The sequence below is a fragment of the Suncus etruscus genome, chromosome 17 (assembly GCF_024139225.1).
Source record: "Suncus etruscus isolate mSunEtr1 chromosome 17, mSunEtr1.pri.cur, whole genome shotgun sequence".
In the NCBI taxonomy this organism is placed as follows: Eukaryota; Metazoa; Chordata; class Mammalia; order Eulipotyphla; family Soricidae; genus Suncus; species Suncus etruscus.
In genome coordinates this window covers 52,234,979-52,249,979 of record NC_064864.1, presented here as the reverse complement: position 1 = coordinate 52,249,979, position 15,001 = coordinate 52,234,979, and positions in this window count along the sequence as shown.

Below are 15,001 nucleotides of genomic sequence, written 5' to 3'. Positions count from 1 at the left end.
ACTCAGCACAATTGCCAAGAGTTAGAACCAACCTCAATGCCCAACTACAGATGAATGGATTATGAATACGTGGTATTTATACAAAATGAAATACTACATAGCATTTAGAAATGATACAATCATGGATTTTGCAGCACCATGGATGGAACTTCAAAATATTATGTTAAACAAAGTAAGCCAGAAGGATAAGTACAGAATGGTAGCATTTCTTTGAGGTATTTACAATACATACCACATTGATATACAGTAATCCATGAACAAATACCAGGATCAAATGGGTAAAAACCCCAAACACTGTAGGTGCCAGCATATAATGAGAAGAATTGTTCAAATGAAGTGCAAGGGGTGCAACACAAAGAAGTGAATACCCATTACAACCTAAAGAAACAAGCAATGATGGAAGCAGCAATTTTGAATAAATAGGCACGTAATCAACTTCTAACCACAAAGGTCTATTATAATGTGCTAATTTATTTATCCACAGATCCAGGTGCATAATATAATGGGAAACCTGGACTCCTACTGCAGTGATTACTAATAATATGCTTTAATGCCTTAATTTTAGCAAGTATAAAATAACCCTTCAGCTTCTTTGTCCACAGGGTGCATTGGAAACAATGAGTGAACACCCTAATTTTAAACCACTGCTTTCCATCATACCGGTTACCACTTACAGTGCCCATTATGTCAGTATCTTGATCAAATACTCTAAGTTACCCATTTACTTTTGTTTATGTCTTCTATTAGGACCCAAAGCATGTGATCATTCTGACCACTAGAACAGTCAATGCAGCACCAAAGACCTATGTTACAGGGCCCACTCACCAAACACATTTTAACAAATCACTATTTTTTCCTTTTTTTTTTCTTTCTTTTTAAAATTTTTTCTTTCTCTTTTCTTCCCTCTACTTCTTTATCTTAACTCATCAATTCAATCTTTTTTTTTTTTTTTTTTGGTTTTTGGGCCACATCCAGCGGTGCTCAGGGGTTACTCCTGGCTATCTGCTCAGAAATAGCTCCTGGCAGACATGGGGGATCATATGGGAAGTCGGTTTTTGAACCAACCACCTTAGGTCTTGGGTTGGTTGCTTGCAAGGTAAACATGTGCTATTTCTCTGGCCTTAATTCAATCTGTTTTTTAAAAACTCTAGCTGTCAGTTGCTCTGTAGGAAAGATAACTCTATACTTAAGATGTAGCGGATGAAACTACATAGGTTAACTACATCCTACAAGTACTCACCACCACATTGATTAGTACTCTAGATGTGAAAACTTTACTCATTCTAAAAAACTCCAGTCATTATATAATGCTGAAACCTTTATTTAGCAAAAACCATCCCATAAGGGACTAAGAGCCTCAAAAGAGGAAAACCCACTAATACCAATACACTAGTCCAAACATCTTTAACTTTTTTTTTTTACCATGTTTACTTATTCTTTCTTTCTCTTCTCTCTAAACTTAAGTTTACCCCCTTTTCTATCCTAAGCCAAATCTTAACAAATTATTTATCTTTTCTTACCTCAATCATCTCAAAAACTCAGACCCAGCCTATGAGGATCAGGCCTCCAAGAACAACCTAGGAATAGTACACTAATGTCTATATGTGGGCATGAGTTTGTAGATAGTGGACTCCTCTCTGCCAAACCTAAAATGTAAACAAACCATGCCTAAACTGTATATAACCCCTCTCATATTATCCCTTCCCTTCAGAAATCCCTCTAGTCTCTTATCCCCAATCCTGTTCTATCACCCTTCCTTATTTAACCCTCTTTACCCTAAATTATTAACCCATTAATTACCAAGGTTAACCTTCTGCTCCAATAAACAACCACCAAATCCCAAACTGAAATGACACCCTTCCAGTCCCACATCACATGCCTCAGCAAGAAACTACAACCATGGTGTCCCATATGGTCCCCCATGCCTGCCAGGAGCTATTTCTGAGCAGATAGCCAGGAGTAACCCCTGAGCACCACCAGGTGTGGCCCAAAAACTCCCCAAAAATTCACAAAGAAACTACAACCAAAACACCTGCTGATTCAGGCTTTATGGCCCTTCTTCTTACCCTCCTAACCATGGACTCTCGCATGCTACTGAGTCATCCCCAGAAGGAACCCAGCTCAAGGAAACTTCCCTCATGACTACAAATAACTTCACAAACTCAACAAGACATGATGGACATGATGTGTGGTGAAAAACTGCCCTGGGTTTCACCCTCCACGAGAATACCTTAAAAGACTCAATGGGGAAGACTATATTTCCTTTATGTCTTTCATACTTCTATAATAAGACCTCCTTGTCTGTTTTTCCCTAAAAAGTAAATTAGCCTCGTAAGCAACATTGTTTTTGAATGCCTTTTTTAAATGCAATTTTACCTATTTCTTCTATTATATAGATTATTCATATAAGAAATATCTATTTCTTCCAGGCTCTCCTTTTCAGTGGCATATATAATTTTTTCTTTTTCTCTTTGTCTCTCCAACCTCACTTGTTTTGGTTTTGAGTGGTATGAAAACCTACAAGAAAAGTCTTGCCTGGGATAAAAGGCCAGAGCACAGGGACTGTGCAGACTATCATTCTCACATCCAAATCCACCAGCAATATAATTTTTCACCATACCCTTTTGCATAGGCACTCTAAATTAAGGGAAATGTTATACACAGAAACAAGCTCTTATCTACTGGGGATAAGAACCCATACTTTTTATAATACAGACTCATCTCCCACCCTGAACATATGTCCTGTGTACCTACCTTATACTCCATGTGATTGAACAGTGACTGTCCAACCTAAAACCCCAGATCCTAGACATGAATCTGACACAGATTCCAGCAACAGCAACAGGAATCAGACTCCACCAAGGGAAATTTCTAATGCAACCCCAGTACTAACTTGTAGCAGTTTTACCATGACATCCTGACATGAGAAAAAAGTAACAACTTGAGCTAGGAGAGGCCTTCACTACCTCAACATCTAGCTCAACAGAACCTAGCAAAGGATCAATGAGGAAGTTCCTAGACTAGGCCTCAGCTTCGGATTCATAAAATAAAAAAACAAGATCTCTAATCCCAGAGGTCTGACTTTGACAACTGCAACTGAGCAGATCATCTGGAACCAAGCTGAAAGACTGTAACATAGGCTCTAACCTAGGATCTAAGCAAAAACCAAGTCCACAAACCACATAAAATTGATTACAGGTGCTGGAGAATTAGCATAGTGGTAGGTCATTTACCTTGCTTGCAGAAGGATGGTGGTTCGAATACCGGCATCCCATATAGTCCCCTGAGTCTGCTGGGAGTGATTTTTGAGTGTAAAGCTAGGAATAGCCCCAGAGCACTGCTGGGTGTGACCCAAAAACAAAAACAGAATCAAATAAACAATCAAACAAACAAAAGACTGATTACAACAACAGTGATGGAACAGAAATCCTAGAAACAGTTTCTGACACAATAATAAAAAACCTTGGGGTGTGTAAATGAGTGAGTATGGAGTCTGTAGTTGAGCCTGTAGTTGTTCACATGGCAGTATGCTTCAAAGGCCGAGAAACCATGTATCTATCTCTCAGGCCAAAGGAATTCCTGTTCTAATTTCTTCAATGTATACTATGCAAAAAACAAAACAAAACAAAACAAAACAAAAAACCAACCCTTTTCCTTAAGAATTGCTGGTCTGGGTTTATTTATTTTTTTCTTTTTCTCTTGTTTTTACTTGCATTTTTGTTTTTTTGTTTGTTTGCTTTTATATTTTTGGTTTGTTTTTTTCTTAGTAGCTGATGGTTTTGGTTTTTGGTTTATTCTTTATTTTTTTCTAAATCCTTTTTGTATTCTTTTGTTACTCCCTTATTGGATTTTTGTTTGGTTGGTTTTTTTTTTGTCTTGTCTCATTTTGTTTTCTTTTGTTACTTTTTACTTCTTTTTTCTTCTTTCCTATTTCTTCTTCCAAAGGTATACTTACAGCACCTAGATAGACTCTTCCCATATCCCTTCTTATATCTCCAATAGAGCCACATTACTGGAATCACCTTGATAAACATCATAATTGGAAGGAGAAAATGGATGGTACCAAGTCCAGACAGTTGTATGTCCATTTGGTGGAAATAAAAATTGATCAGACATGAATATGAAATTCAGAGTCAACAGCAACAGAAACAATACCCAATCTACATCAATCTGTACATGGGGAGAACAGTTGCACTGGCATCAGAGGGGATAGAGTGGGGGGAAGTGGGATACATGCTGGTAACAGGGGTGGAGGGAGGACAATACTGGTGGGAAAGCTCCTCATTTATTATTGCTATGTGCCTTAAATATTACTGTGAAAAATTTGTAATTCACTTTGCCCACAGTAAAAATAAGGAAATAGCTCATGGCAGGCAGGCACGGGACTATATGGGATGCCAGGATTCGAAGTATCATTCTTCCGGAATTGTCTAATGTAAGGCAAACATCCTATCACTATTTTATATCACTGGCCCCTATCCTTTTATTTTTTATCAATATATTTTCAGTTGTTCTAAGCCACTTGTCTGTCTTTTAAGATGAATTTGTTTTTTTTTTTTTTTTTTTTTGGTTTTTGGGTCACACCTGGCAGTGCTCAGGGGTTATTCCTGGCTCCAGGCTCAGAAATTGCTCCTGGCAGGCACAGGGGACCATATGGGGCGCCGGGATTCGAACCGATGACCTCCTGCATGAAAGGCAAACGCCTTACCTCCATGCTATCTCTCCGGCCCCAAAGATGAATTTGTTAATATAAAAAATAACCTACTGATATTTTGATTGTGATTGAACTGAATCAAAAGATTAAATTTTTAAGAACTGGCATCTTGACAGTGTTAAGTTTTATTTATTTGTGGCAAAGGAAATTCACAATTTTTGTTCAGGTCTTTGCTCTTTTTTTTTGGTTTATTTCTTATTAATATCTTTATTTAAAGACCTTGATTACAGATATAATTGTAGTTGGGTTTCTGTAATGCAAAGAACACCCCCTTCACCAGTACAACATTCACATCACCAATGCAATTTATTTCACTTAGCATAACAGATTCCATGTACATCCATGTATAAAAAATTTTCATGACTTTATCTCTGCTGAAGAATGTATAATATTCCATTGTGTATATGTACCACAGTTTCTTTAGCCATTCTTCTGTTAAAGGGCATCTTGGTAGTTTCCGGAGTCTGGTTATTGTAAAAAAGTGCTGCAATGAATATAGGTGTGAGGAAGGGATTTTTGTATTGTATTTTTGTGTTCCTCAGGTATATCCTTGTGAGTGGTATAACTGGATGGCATGGGAACTCAATTTCTAGTTTTTGGAGGAATCTTCATATCTCTTTCCATAAAGGTTGGAGTAGACAACATTCCCAAGCAGCAGTGAATAAGAGTTCTTTTCTCTCCACATACCCATCAGCACTGGTCGTTCTCAATCTTTGTGATGTGCACCAATCTCTGTGGTGTGAGATGCTTCCTCACAAATGCATCTCCCTGATGATTAATGATGTGGAGCACTTTTCATGTGCCTTTTGGTCATTTGTATTTTTCTTTGACTTTTTTGCAAGTGGCTAACCAGTTGTGCCAACACTATTTGTTGAAGAGGCTTTCCTTTCTTCATTTAGGATTTCTTGCTCCTTTATCAAAAACTAGTGTTTGTATATCTGGGGAATATTCTCTGAGTATCAAGCCTATTCCACTCATCTGAGGGTCTCTATTTCAATATCATGCTGTTTTTATAACTATTGCTTTGTAATACAGTTCATAGTTGGGGAAAGTAATGTCTCTCATATTACTTTTCCCAAAGATTGGTTTAGCTATTTGAGAGTGTTTATTGTTCCAAATGAATTTCAGAAGTGTTTGATCCACTTCTTTGAAGAACGTCATGGGCATCTTTAGAGGGATCACATTAAATCTATATATTGCTTTGGGGAGTATTGCCATTTTAGTGATGTTAATCCTGCCTACCCCTGAGCAGGGTATATGTTTCCATTTCTGCATGTCCTCTATTATTTCTTGGAGCAGGGTTTTATATTTTTCTTTCTATAGGTCTTTCACAGCTTTGGTTTAGTTGACTCCAAGATATTTCAGTTTGTGTGACACTAATGTGAATGGGGTTTTTTTTTAATATCTATTCCTTCCCTATAATTATTGGTATATAAAAAGGTCATTGACTTTTATGTGTTAATTTTGTGGCCTGCCACATTGCTATATAAACCTATTATTTCAGACCAATATCCCTGATGAACACAGATGCAAAAATTCTCAAGAAAATTCTGGCAAATAGGAACCAATGCCTCATCAAGAAGATCAATCACTATGATGAAGTAGGTTTCATTCCAAGAATGCATGTGACAGCCTTGTCTTCTACCAGACAGAATTCAGAAGAAAGGTTTTTAGTTTTTCTTCATTTAGGATAACACTTGCCATTGACTTGTGGTAGATGGCCTTAATATGTTGAGGAAGGTTTCTTTCATTCCCATCTTATTGAGAGTTTTTAACAAGAATGTGTATTGGACCGTATAAAATAATTTCTCTGCATCTATTGATATGATCATGTGGTTTTTATTTTTCCTGTTGATGTTGTGTATTATGTTGATAGATTTACAGATGTTAAACACACAGTACTGGAAGTACTTGCTATAGTAATTAGGCAAGAAAAATATATCAAGGGAATCCAGATAGAAAAGAAAGAAGTCAAGCTCTCACTGTTTGCAAATGACATGATACTATACTTAGAAAACCCCAAAGACTCTATTTTATATTTTCTAAATTTTTTTTATTTTACTTATGAAGTTCTTTTATATATTTTATTAGATTTATACATAACTAAGTATTTATATTTGAGGGTACTGTTACTTACTTTTGTTTAATAGCAATATCGTGATTATTCTATTGATGCCTTTAAGAACCTATATAAGCTTAAGTACATATAAATTATTTTTGGCATTTAAAATATGTGATTTCCTAAAATTGTATAGCAAATTCATATAAGTAGTACCAGTTATTTTAAAAAGCTAGTATATTATCAATCTTTTAAACTTCTATTCTATCATTCTTTGCACTTTCTTTAAGTTTTAAACACATTGTTTGTGTTTAGCACTTGCTCTAGATTCTGTGCTCTAAGGTTCTTTTTGGTGAGCCTTGAGAATCACATTGGGTACTGAAAAAAAATTGACCAGGGCTGGTAATATCTAAGGTTAACAGTTACCTGCATATATATTTTTCCTGTCACTCCATTCTTAAAATGTTATGTAAATGTACAAAAATTGATTTCAGTTTAGAACTAGACAGAATATATATACACCAAATATCAGTAATTTTTGCTTGATTGTTTTTTGGTCACACCCAGTGACAGTCAAGAATTACTCCTAGCTATGGGCTCAGAAATTGCTCCAGGCCTGGCAAAGCATATGGGATGATGGAGTATCGAGCCGCAGTCCTTCCTAGGATAGCACGGACAAGGCTGATGCCTTACCGCTTGCACCACCGCTCAAATATCAGTATCTTTTATATTAATTCAGCATAGAATATTCAAAGATACTAAGCAGAAGGAACTGCACAGTGACCAATAATTGAGCATGATCCTCACCTTAGATACTAACAATCAGGTGACTTTCTAGTACTTTTTGATGGGTGGAATTCACTTGGGGATCTTTTAAGAGGAAGCACTTTTAAGCTACACTATTTTAGCAAATACTCTAGCTCTTGATGGCTTTGTGTAATATAGATAAATTAAGGAGAATTCAATTCTTTTCAAATCTTTACTCTAGTTTTTAATTGCAATTAATGTTGAAGATATCTATGTCAAGATAATAATAATAATAGACTATACAAAGTCAAAAAAATTAGTCAAGCCTGATATATTTGATTAAGTCACATTATAAAGTTGGGCAAGATTTGTATGTCAGAATCAGTTTATAGATTAAAAACTGATAACCCATCCTAAAGGTGGCAGCAGATTTCCATTTCCAGGTACGTGTTAAAAATAAAGCAAGGAAATGTCAGAAGATCTGAAGTCTTTTATTCAGAGATTTTATGGAGATCTTAAGTAAATAATTTGCTTGAGTCAATAACATGTTAAAGGTATTTTAAACTCGAAAATAACAGGAATTCATGTTCCCTTTTGGAATTCTCTTGTTGTAAATGTCTAGATTAAACACCATGAAAAAATTATGCCTTAGATCACCATCTGAGAGCCAACCAACTTCCAAGATATGAGATAACAGAACCCAACCAAGATCAAGACAAGTATACTACTGATGCAACTGCAGCCACTGAGAGTTAAGCTTAGTTGGCCTATAATAGTAGAACTGCTTAGTCACTCTTGAGAAATAATAGTGGTTGACTGTCAAGTCATCACAGAGATTTTATGGTGGTGGTACAGTTAGTAATATATTTGCAATAAAATTGATAAACAAACGCATAAAAAGTAATCACTAGCCCCAGGAATATACATCAAGTTCATTGACTTTGTGTTAGTAATGATTATATAGGAACTGTTTATAAAAGTTTCTCACATAATAGCACTGTAACTACCTTCTTCCTGAAGACAATTATACTTCAGGCATTCTAATGTACATGTCATATTTCAAATATGTTATTTTTTAATTCTGCTTATTATAGAAAACTTAACCAACACCCCAAGATAGTGGTGATCTGAAGCCCAGCTTCTCAGAACCACATGATGCTGTAGTGAAAAGGCTGTCTGTGACCAGATGTCACGTGTAAGATTAAAGCTAAAATTCACAGAGAACAGGGAAACCTAAATCACAAAGAAAAATTATCCATAACATAAATAAGGTTGATAATATCCACATGACCTCCTAAGTTATCAAAGAAGATCAGGTTGGAGAATTCATAAGTTTTCTTCAACATTCTGAAACACCATAAAGACAAAGCTTTATTTTTTTACATGTAGATTTTTTAAGTATAAAGAAAAATCTTGAAAATCTCTTTATGCTAGATTAAACATGCTGATTAATTAAATTGTCCATAAACAATGTTTGTACTGACAGGAAAATTTTAAACGTTGTCACTAAAATTATTCAATTAATGCTTTATTTTCTTCTTTACCTGAAACTTTTGAATACCCCTCAAATATTATATTGTTATTTTATTCACTTACAGTCTTTAATAGTGAGGGCAAATGGCCCTAATGCTGAACATTTTTGTCTTCAATAGGCTTTGACAAATATTACAAGAAAAGAAATGGTATTTTTGATTGTTATACATCATTTTCTTTTTGACAAAAGTCCTTCTCAAGTTGATCAAATTATTGTCTCTAGTGCTCCTAGCTGGTGAAATAAACATTATATACTCCTTATAATTATTTATTTTGTTCTGTTTATTTTTGAGCCACACCCATCAGTGCTCAGGGGTTACTCCCATTCTGCATTCAGATATCACTTCTGGTGACATACAGGAGACCATATGGGATGCCAGGGATGAAACGCCTGTTGACACCATGCTAGGCAAGCACCATTTCTGCATACACTCTATTTATTATTATTTTTCTCTAAAGCAGCTTTGAATGATGGTAATGATCACTGGGAAAAACACTTTCTTAAACTGTTTGAAAAAATTGTTGACACTGCCATGATCTGGATTACTCTTTTCTGACTAAGGCCCTGAAGGGAGCATTGCTCAGTAAAAAGGAATCAACAAAAAGCAGGTGCAGATACTACACTGATTATCAATCCCCTTTATGACAAAGGATCACTTTTACTTCTTTCTATCTATCCAGGTCACAAGTGAAAGCACAGATTAACAAAGAGTAATATATTAAGCTGAGAAGCTTTTGCACCTCAAATAAAATAGTGCCCTGGATACAAGAACCACCCACTGAGTGGGAGAATCTATTCACCCAATACCCATCAGATAAGGGGCTAATCTCCAAAATATACAAGGCACTGACAGAACTTTACAAGAAAAAAAACATCTAATTCCATCAAAAAATGGGAAGAAGAAATGGACAGACACTTTGACAAAATAAGAAATACAAATGGCAAAAAAAAAAAAAACACATGAAAAAATGCTCCACATCACTAATCATCAGGGAGATGCAAATCAAAACAACTATGAGGTACCACCTCACACCACAGAGATTGGCAGACATCACAAAGAATGAGAATAAACAGTGTTGGCGGGGATGTGGAGAGAAAGGAACTCTTATCCACTGCTGGTAGGAATGCCATCTAGTTCAGCCTTTATGGAAAGCGATATGGAGATTTCTCCAAAAACTAGAAATCGAGCTCCCCTAAGATCCAGCTATACCACTCCTAGGAATATACCCTAGAAACTAAAAAATACAATACAAAAAAACCCTCCTTACACTTATATTCATTGCAGCACTATTTACCATAGCAAGACTCTGGAAACAACCAAGATGCCCTCAACAGACGAATGGCTAAAGAAACTGTGGTACATATACACAATGGAATAGTATGCAGCTGTCAGGAGAGATGAAGTCATGAAATTTTCCTATACCTGGATGTACATGGAATCTATTATGCTGAGTGAAATAAGTCAGAGAGAAGAGAAAGATGCAGAATGGTCTCACTCATCCATGGGTTTTAAGAAAAATGAAAGACATTCTTGCAAAAATAATTTTTAGACACAAAAGAGAGAAGGGCTAGAAGTTACAGCTCACCTCATGAAGCTCACCACAAACAGGGATGAGTTTAGTTAGAGAAATAACTAAATTTTGAACTATCTTAATAATGAGAATGTATGAGAGAAATAGAAATCCTGTCTAGAGTACAGGTGGGGTTAGGTGGGGAGGACGGAGATTTGGGACATTGGTGATGGGAATGTTGCACTGGTAATGGGTGGTGTTCTTTACATGACTGAAACCCAAACACAATCATGTATGTAATAAAGTTCTTTAAATAAAAAAAAAAACATCCCAAGTACTTTGTCCCAATTAAAGTCTTACAAGGCTGAGCTCTCCCAGCCCTCCCTACTTGGAGTAGCCTTTGGCCTCTGGGAGTTGGGGATGGAGTTAGAGGGTCCAGTTTATGGAGCCCTTGCTTAAAAAAAAAAAAAGAGTTTACAAAGTAATAGAATGACCATATACCTCTGAGCTCCAAATATGCCCTCAACCTTAAAATCAAATTTGATCAAGACTGAAAGTCCTAAAAATAAAGAGTACAACTGAACAAGACCAGTTCACCAATACCTTGTAATCTTCCCAGGAGTGTAAAAAAAAGGATCAAATGTTTCTGCTAATATTTGAATGACTTTACCCAAAGCAAAACAAGGAGAGTATTGAATGCTAGCCACCCAGAAACAAAATAATTCACCTGGAAATATGTATTAATGGTCATATATGAATTTTCTCTTTCTCATACACACATACATCTCACTTGTCTTTGATAATACGGATTTGTGAAAAGCTATACATAAAATGTAGCTTACTTCTGTTGGTACATGGACACTCATTTATTTGCAGTAATTTAAATGTTACATCTTTTCACAGTGAATAATGCACAGCAGCTTCAAATTGATTTTGTCTTAAAGTAAATATATCCATAATGACTTTCTCCAAATGTAGAATGCTGAATATGTAATTAACATCCTTTAGGAAAGAGAATTCTGAATTCTTCCAGCAGAAAGATATACTTATTTTACTAGATAAAAGTCAAATATATTGAGATCCCTTTCTATTTTTTTTTACTGTGTGAGCATATATATGATGTTTCTTTACAATTATGAATGCCATTTTAATTCTGGCTGGACTGATTATTTTATTATAGTTTTCAAGGGCTATATTAAGTTGTGTTTGTATAAAATTAAACTTTTTTGTTTGTTCTGGTTTTCTTTGTTTTTGTGTCACACCCGGCAGCACTCAGGGGTTACTCCTGGCTCTATGCTCAGAAATTGCTCCTGACAGGCAATAATAATAACAGTTTATCTTATATTTAGTTTATTATCTTTAGTTTATTATCTTATATTTAGAACATTTTTGGGTGAATTTTAAGCATGAAAACATCTTTCTACTCCTTTTGTCTCTCTTATGAAACATTAGATAATATAACCATATTTGCAACTTTAGCAGTCATTAAGAAAAGTTGAGGGGCTGGAGAGATAACATGGAGATAAGGCATTTGCCTTTCATGCAGAAGGTTATAGGTTCAAATCTGGCATCCCATATTGTCCCCTGTGCCTGCCAGAAGTGATTTCTGAGCTCTGAGCCAGGAGTAACCCCTGAGCACTGATGGATGTAACCTAAAAAAGAAAAGAAAAGAAAAGAAAAAGTTGAATCCAAAATGCTTTATTCATGTATTTAAACTATGTCCACTTCTAAAAATTACATAAGTAGAAAAAATTCATATCTGATAATCAAAGTCTAGTTAGTAGATTATCACCAAATGAATATTGGGAATTTCTGAAAGAAAGTGAATGAATGAGAATGCTCATGCTGAACTGGAGTGATAGCATATTGGGTAGGGCAATCACTGGTGAGACCCCCCCAAAAAAAGAATGCTCATGCTTACTCCCAACTCTGTGCTAAGGTCTCTTTGCATAGCTCAGCTGACTATATGTGGTGCTTGGGAATCAAATCTTCATCAACCATATGCAATGCAAGTGTCCTACTCAATGTTCTCTATCTCTCTCTGGCCTAAGGTGTTCTATTTTGATTCAGGTTATGTATCAACTTATAATGATACAACATAAGTTGTATCAAACAATACTGGTATTATTTTATGACTACTTTTATTTATAATTTGGATTAACTAAATATATAGAATAAAGGATATCCACTCATGGAGTATCTTCTCATGCTAATATTTATATTTTAATTGTGATCTGAGCAGATCATGGATGCATAATCTCAGATCTTTCTCTCTTTTTATGACTCTCAGGGGTTACTCCTGGTATGCACTCAGAAATCACTCCTGGCTTGGGGGACCATATGGGACACAGGGGGTCGAACAAGGTCCGTCCTAGATCTGTCCCTTGCAAGGCAAACGCCCTGTGCTATCTCTCTGGCCCTATTCTCTTAATATGCAATCATATTTGTCAAATTAGTTTATCATTGTGCAGTTCAATGGGATTTTAATTAAAAATAGTATCTAAGATCGTCAAGATTCAATGAACTAAGGTATGCATCAAGTGCTTAGAACTGAATCAAGAGAACAGTATGCACCACAAAGTTTAACTGTTTTTCTTCAAGGTCTCCAGTGTTCTCTACCCTCTTTAAAACTGAACTCAGGAACTATACTGATAGTACAGTGGATTAAATGTTTGCCATGCAGACAACTATTCTGTATTCAACTACTGGCATTCCATATGATCACTAAGAATTGCCAAGAGTGATTCGTGAGTGCTTCATCTAGGAGTAAATTCTGAGCACAGCTGTCTGTGACCCACAATATAAAACAATAATAACAATAACAATAACAATGTTGAATGTAGTTTTTGTTTCCTCTGTATACCATCTTTTCTTAAAATGTAAGGAATCTCTCTGACCTGTGTCTTTCTGAGACTTCTATCTAGATCTTCCCAGGAGATACAACACTCCTGCCTGGTATGTGCCCTGTGTTTCTATCTGAGCTATTATCTGGCTTTTCAAAGTAGATGGAACACATTCGACCTTGTATTGTCAGAGGACAAATTGTTTTCCCATAAGAACAGCACAGGCAAGTGTTTACTCTTCTTATCTCTATCTTCTTCCTTCATCATGAGATTTCCATCAGGCTGTCCAGCGGAGGGAGTAGGGTTTCCTTATTTCATTAGCCTCCCTGTGAGCCGGGACTTAACAAGGTTCTATGATTCCAGGTCATAGCAGTAAAAGACAATTTTCTGCTCTTTTAGGAAACTAAAGCTAAATTGAGAAAATGCGCACACAGGAAAATAACTTAGGAATGTCTCAAAACAGTACACAATGAGGTCAGAATGCTGCTAGATTAATGAAGCGCCTGTGGAGTTTTGAGGAAATACAGAGAGCTCATCAGCACAGTAGTAAAGCTAGTGAAGACTCATTAAATGGGTAGGGAAGTACTTCCAAGAGGACCAAGGAGAAGGGAGGCACAGGGATTGTCAGAAAGGAGAGCAAAGAATCTTCTGGGAAAGAAAGTGACAGAACATACTGCAGTGTGGTGTTCCATTGTTTTTTTCCCTGCTCCTTTCACCCATTCTGATAATTTTTATTCTATCTTATTTTAATTATTTATATTATATTTATTTAAGCACCATGATTACAGAGATGTTTGTAGTTGGGATTCAGTCATAAAAATTACACCTCTCTTTACCTTTTTGCAACCTTTCTTCTACTAAGCGTAAGATTGAGTGTCCTGAGAAATTGGTCCTAAATTAAGACCTCAGTTTAGAAAATGAAGAAACCCAGTATTTACATTTGCTAGTAAGAATTAGCATATGTCATTAGACATATTCCCTTACATATTACTTATGAGATATATGTTCTGCAAGCTTTCAACCCACCTGCCTAAGTCTCAGTTTTCCTCTTAAAGCCTTCATCACAAGTTAGGGCTTAGAAAACTTAGACAAGTCCTATGTTCTATCTCGCCTAAGTATTGATTGTGTGAAGTAGTTAGTCTCTTAACTTCCCCGAATTTCTTCACCATAATGGACTAGCCAGGGCATACCTGAAATAGCATGCAGCATGCTGCCAAATAATAAAAGGTTAGTTCATTTTACACTATAGCACCAAATGGTTCATTACATTTTAAAAATCTTAATTCTCTAGTATAAATTGCGAAATATAATCATCACTTGCTGAGCCTGTTTGGTGGATTTAGTGAGTCATACTCTAAAGTTCTGGGCAAAGAGTGGGGACCCAATAAATGACTTATTGAAGCTATTCTAAGACAATATATACTAGAGATACATCAAGGTATACCTCTAAGTTTTTTTTTGAATATGTAATTTTCTTCAGAAATTGTTTTTCAGACTAAAATAAAATAGCCAGAGTTCAAATTTTTCTCCTTATTTTAGCCCCTGATTGCTTTGGACTAAACATATTTTTGAACAAAGTCATTGTGAACCAAG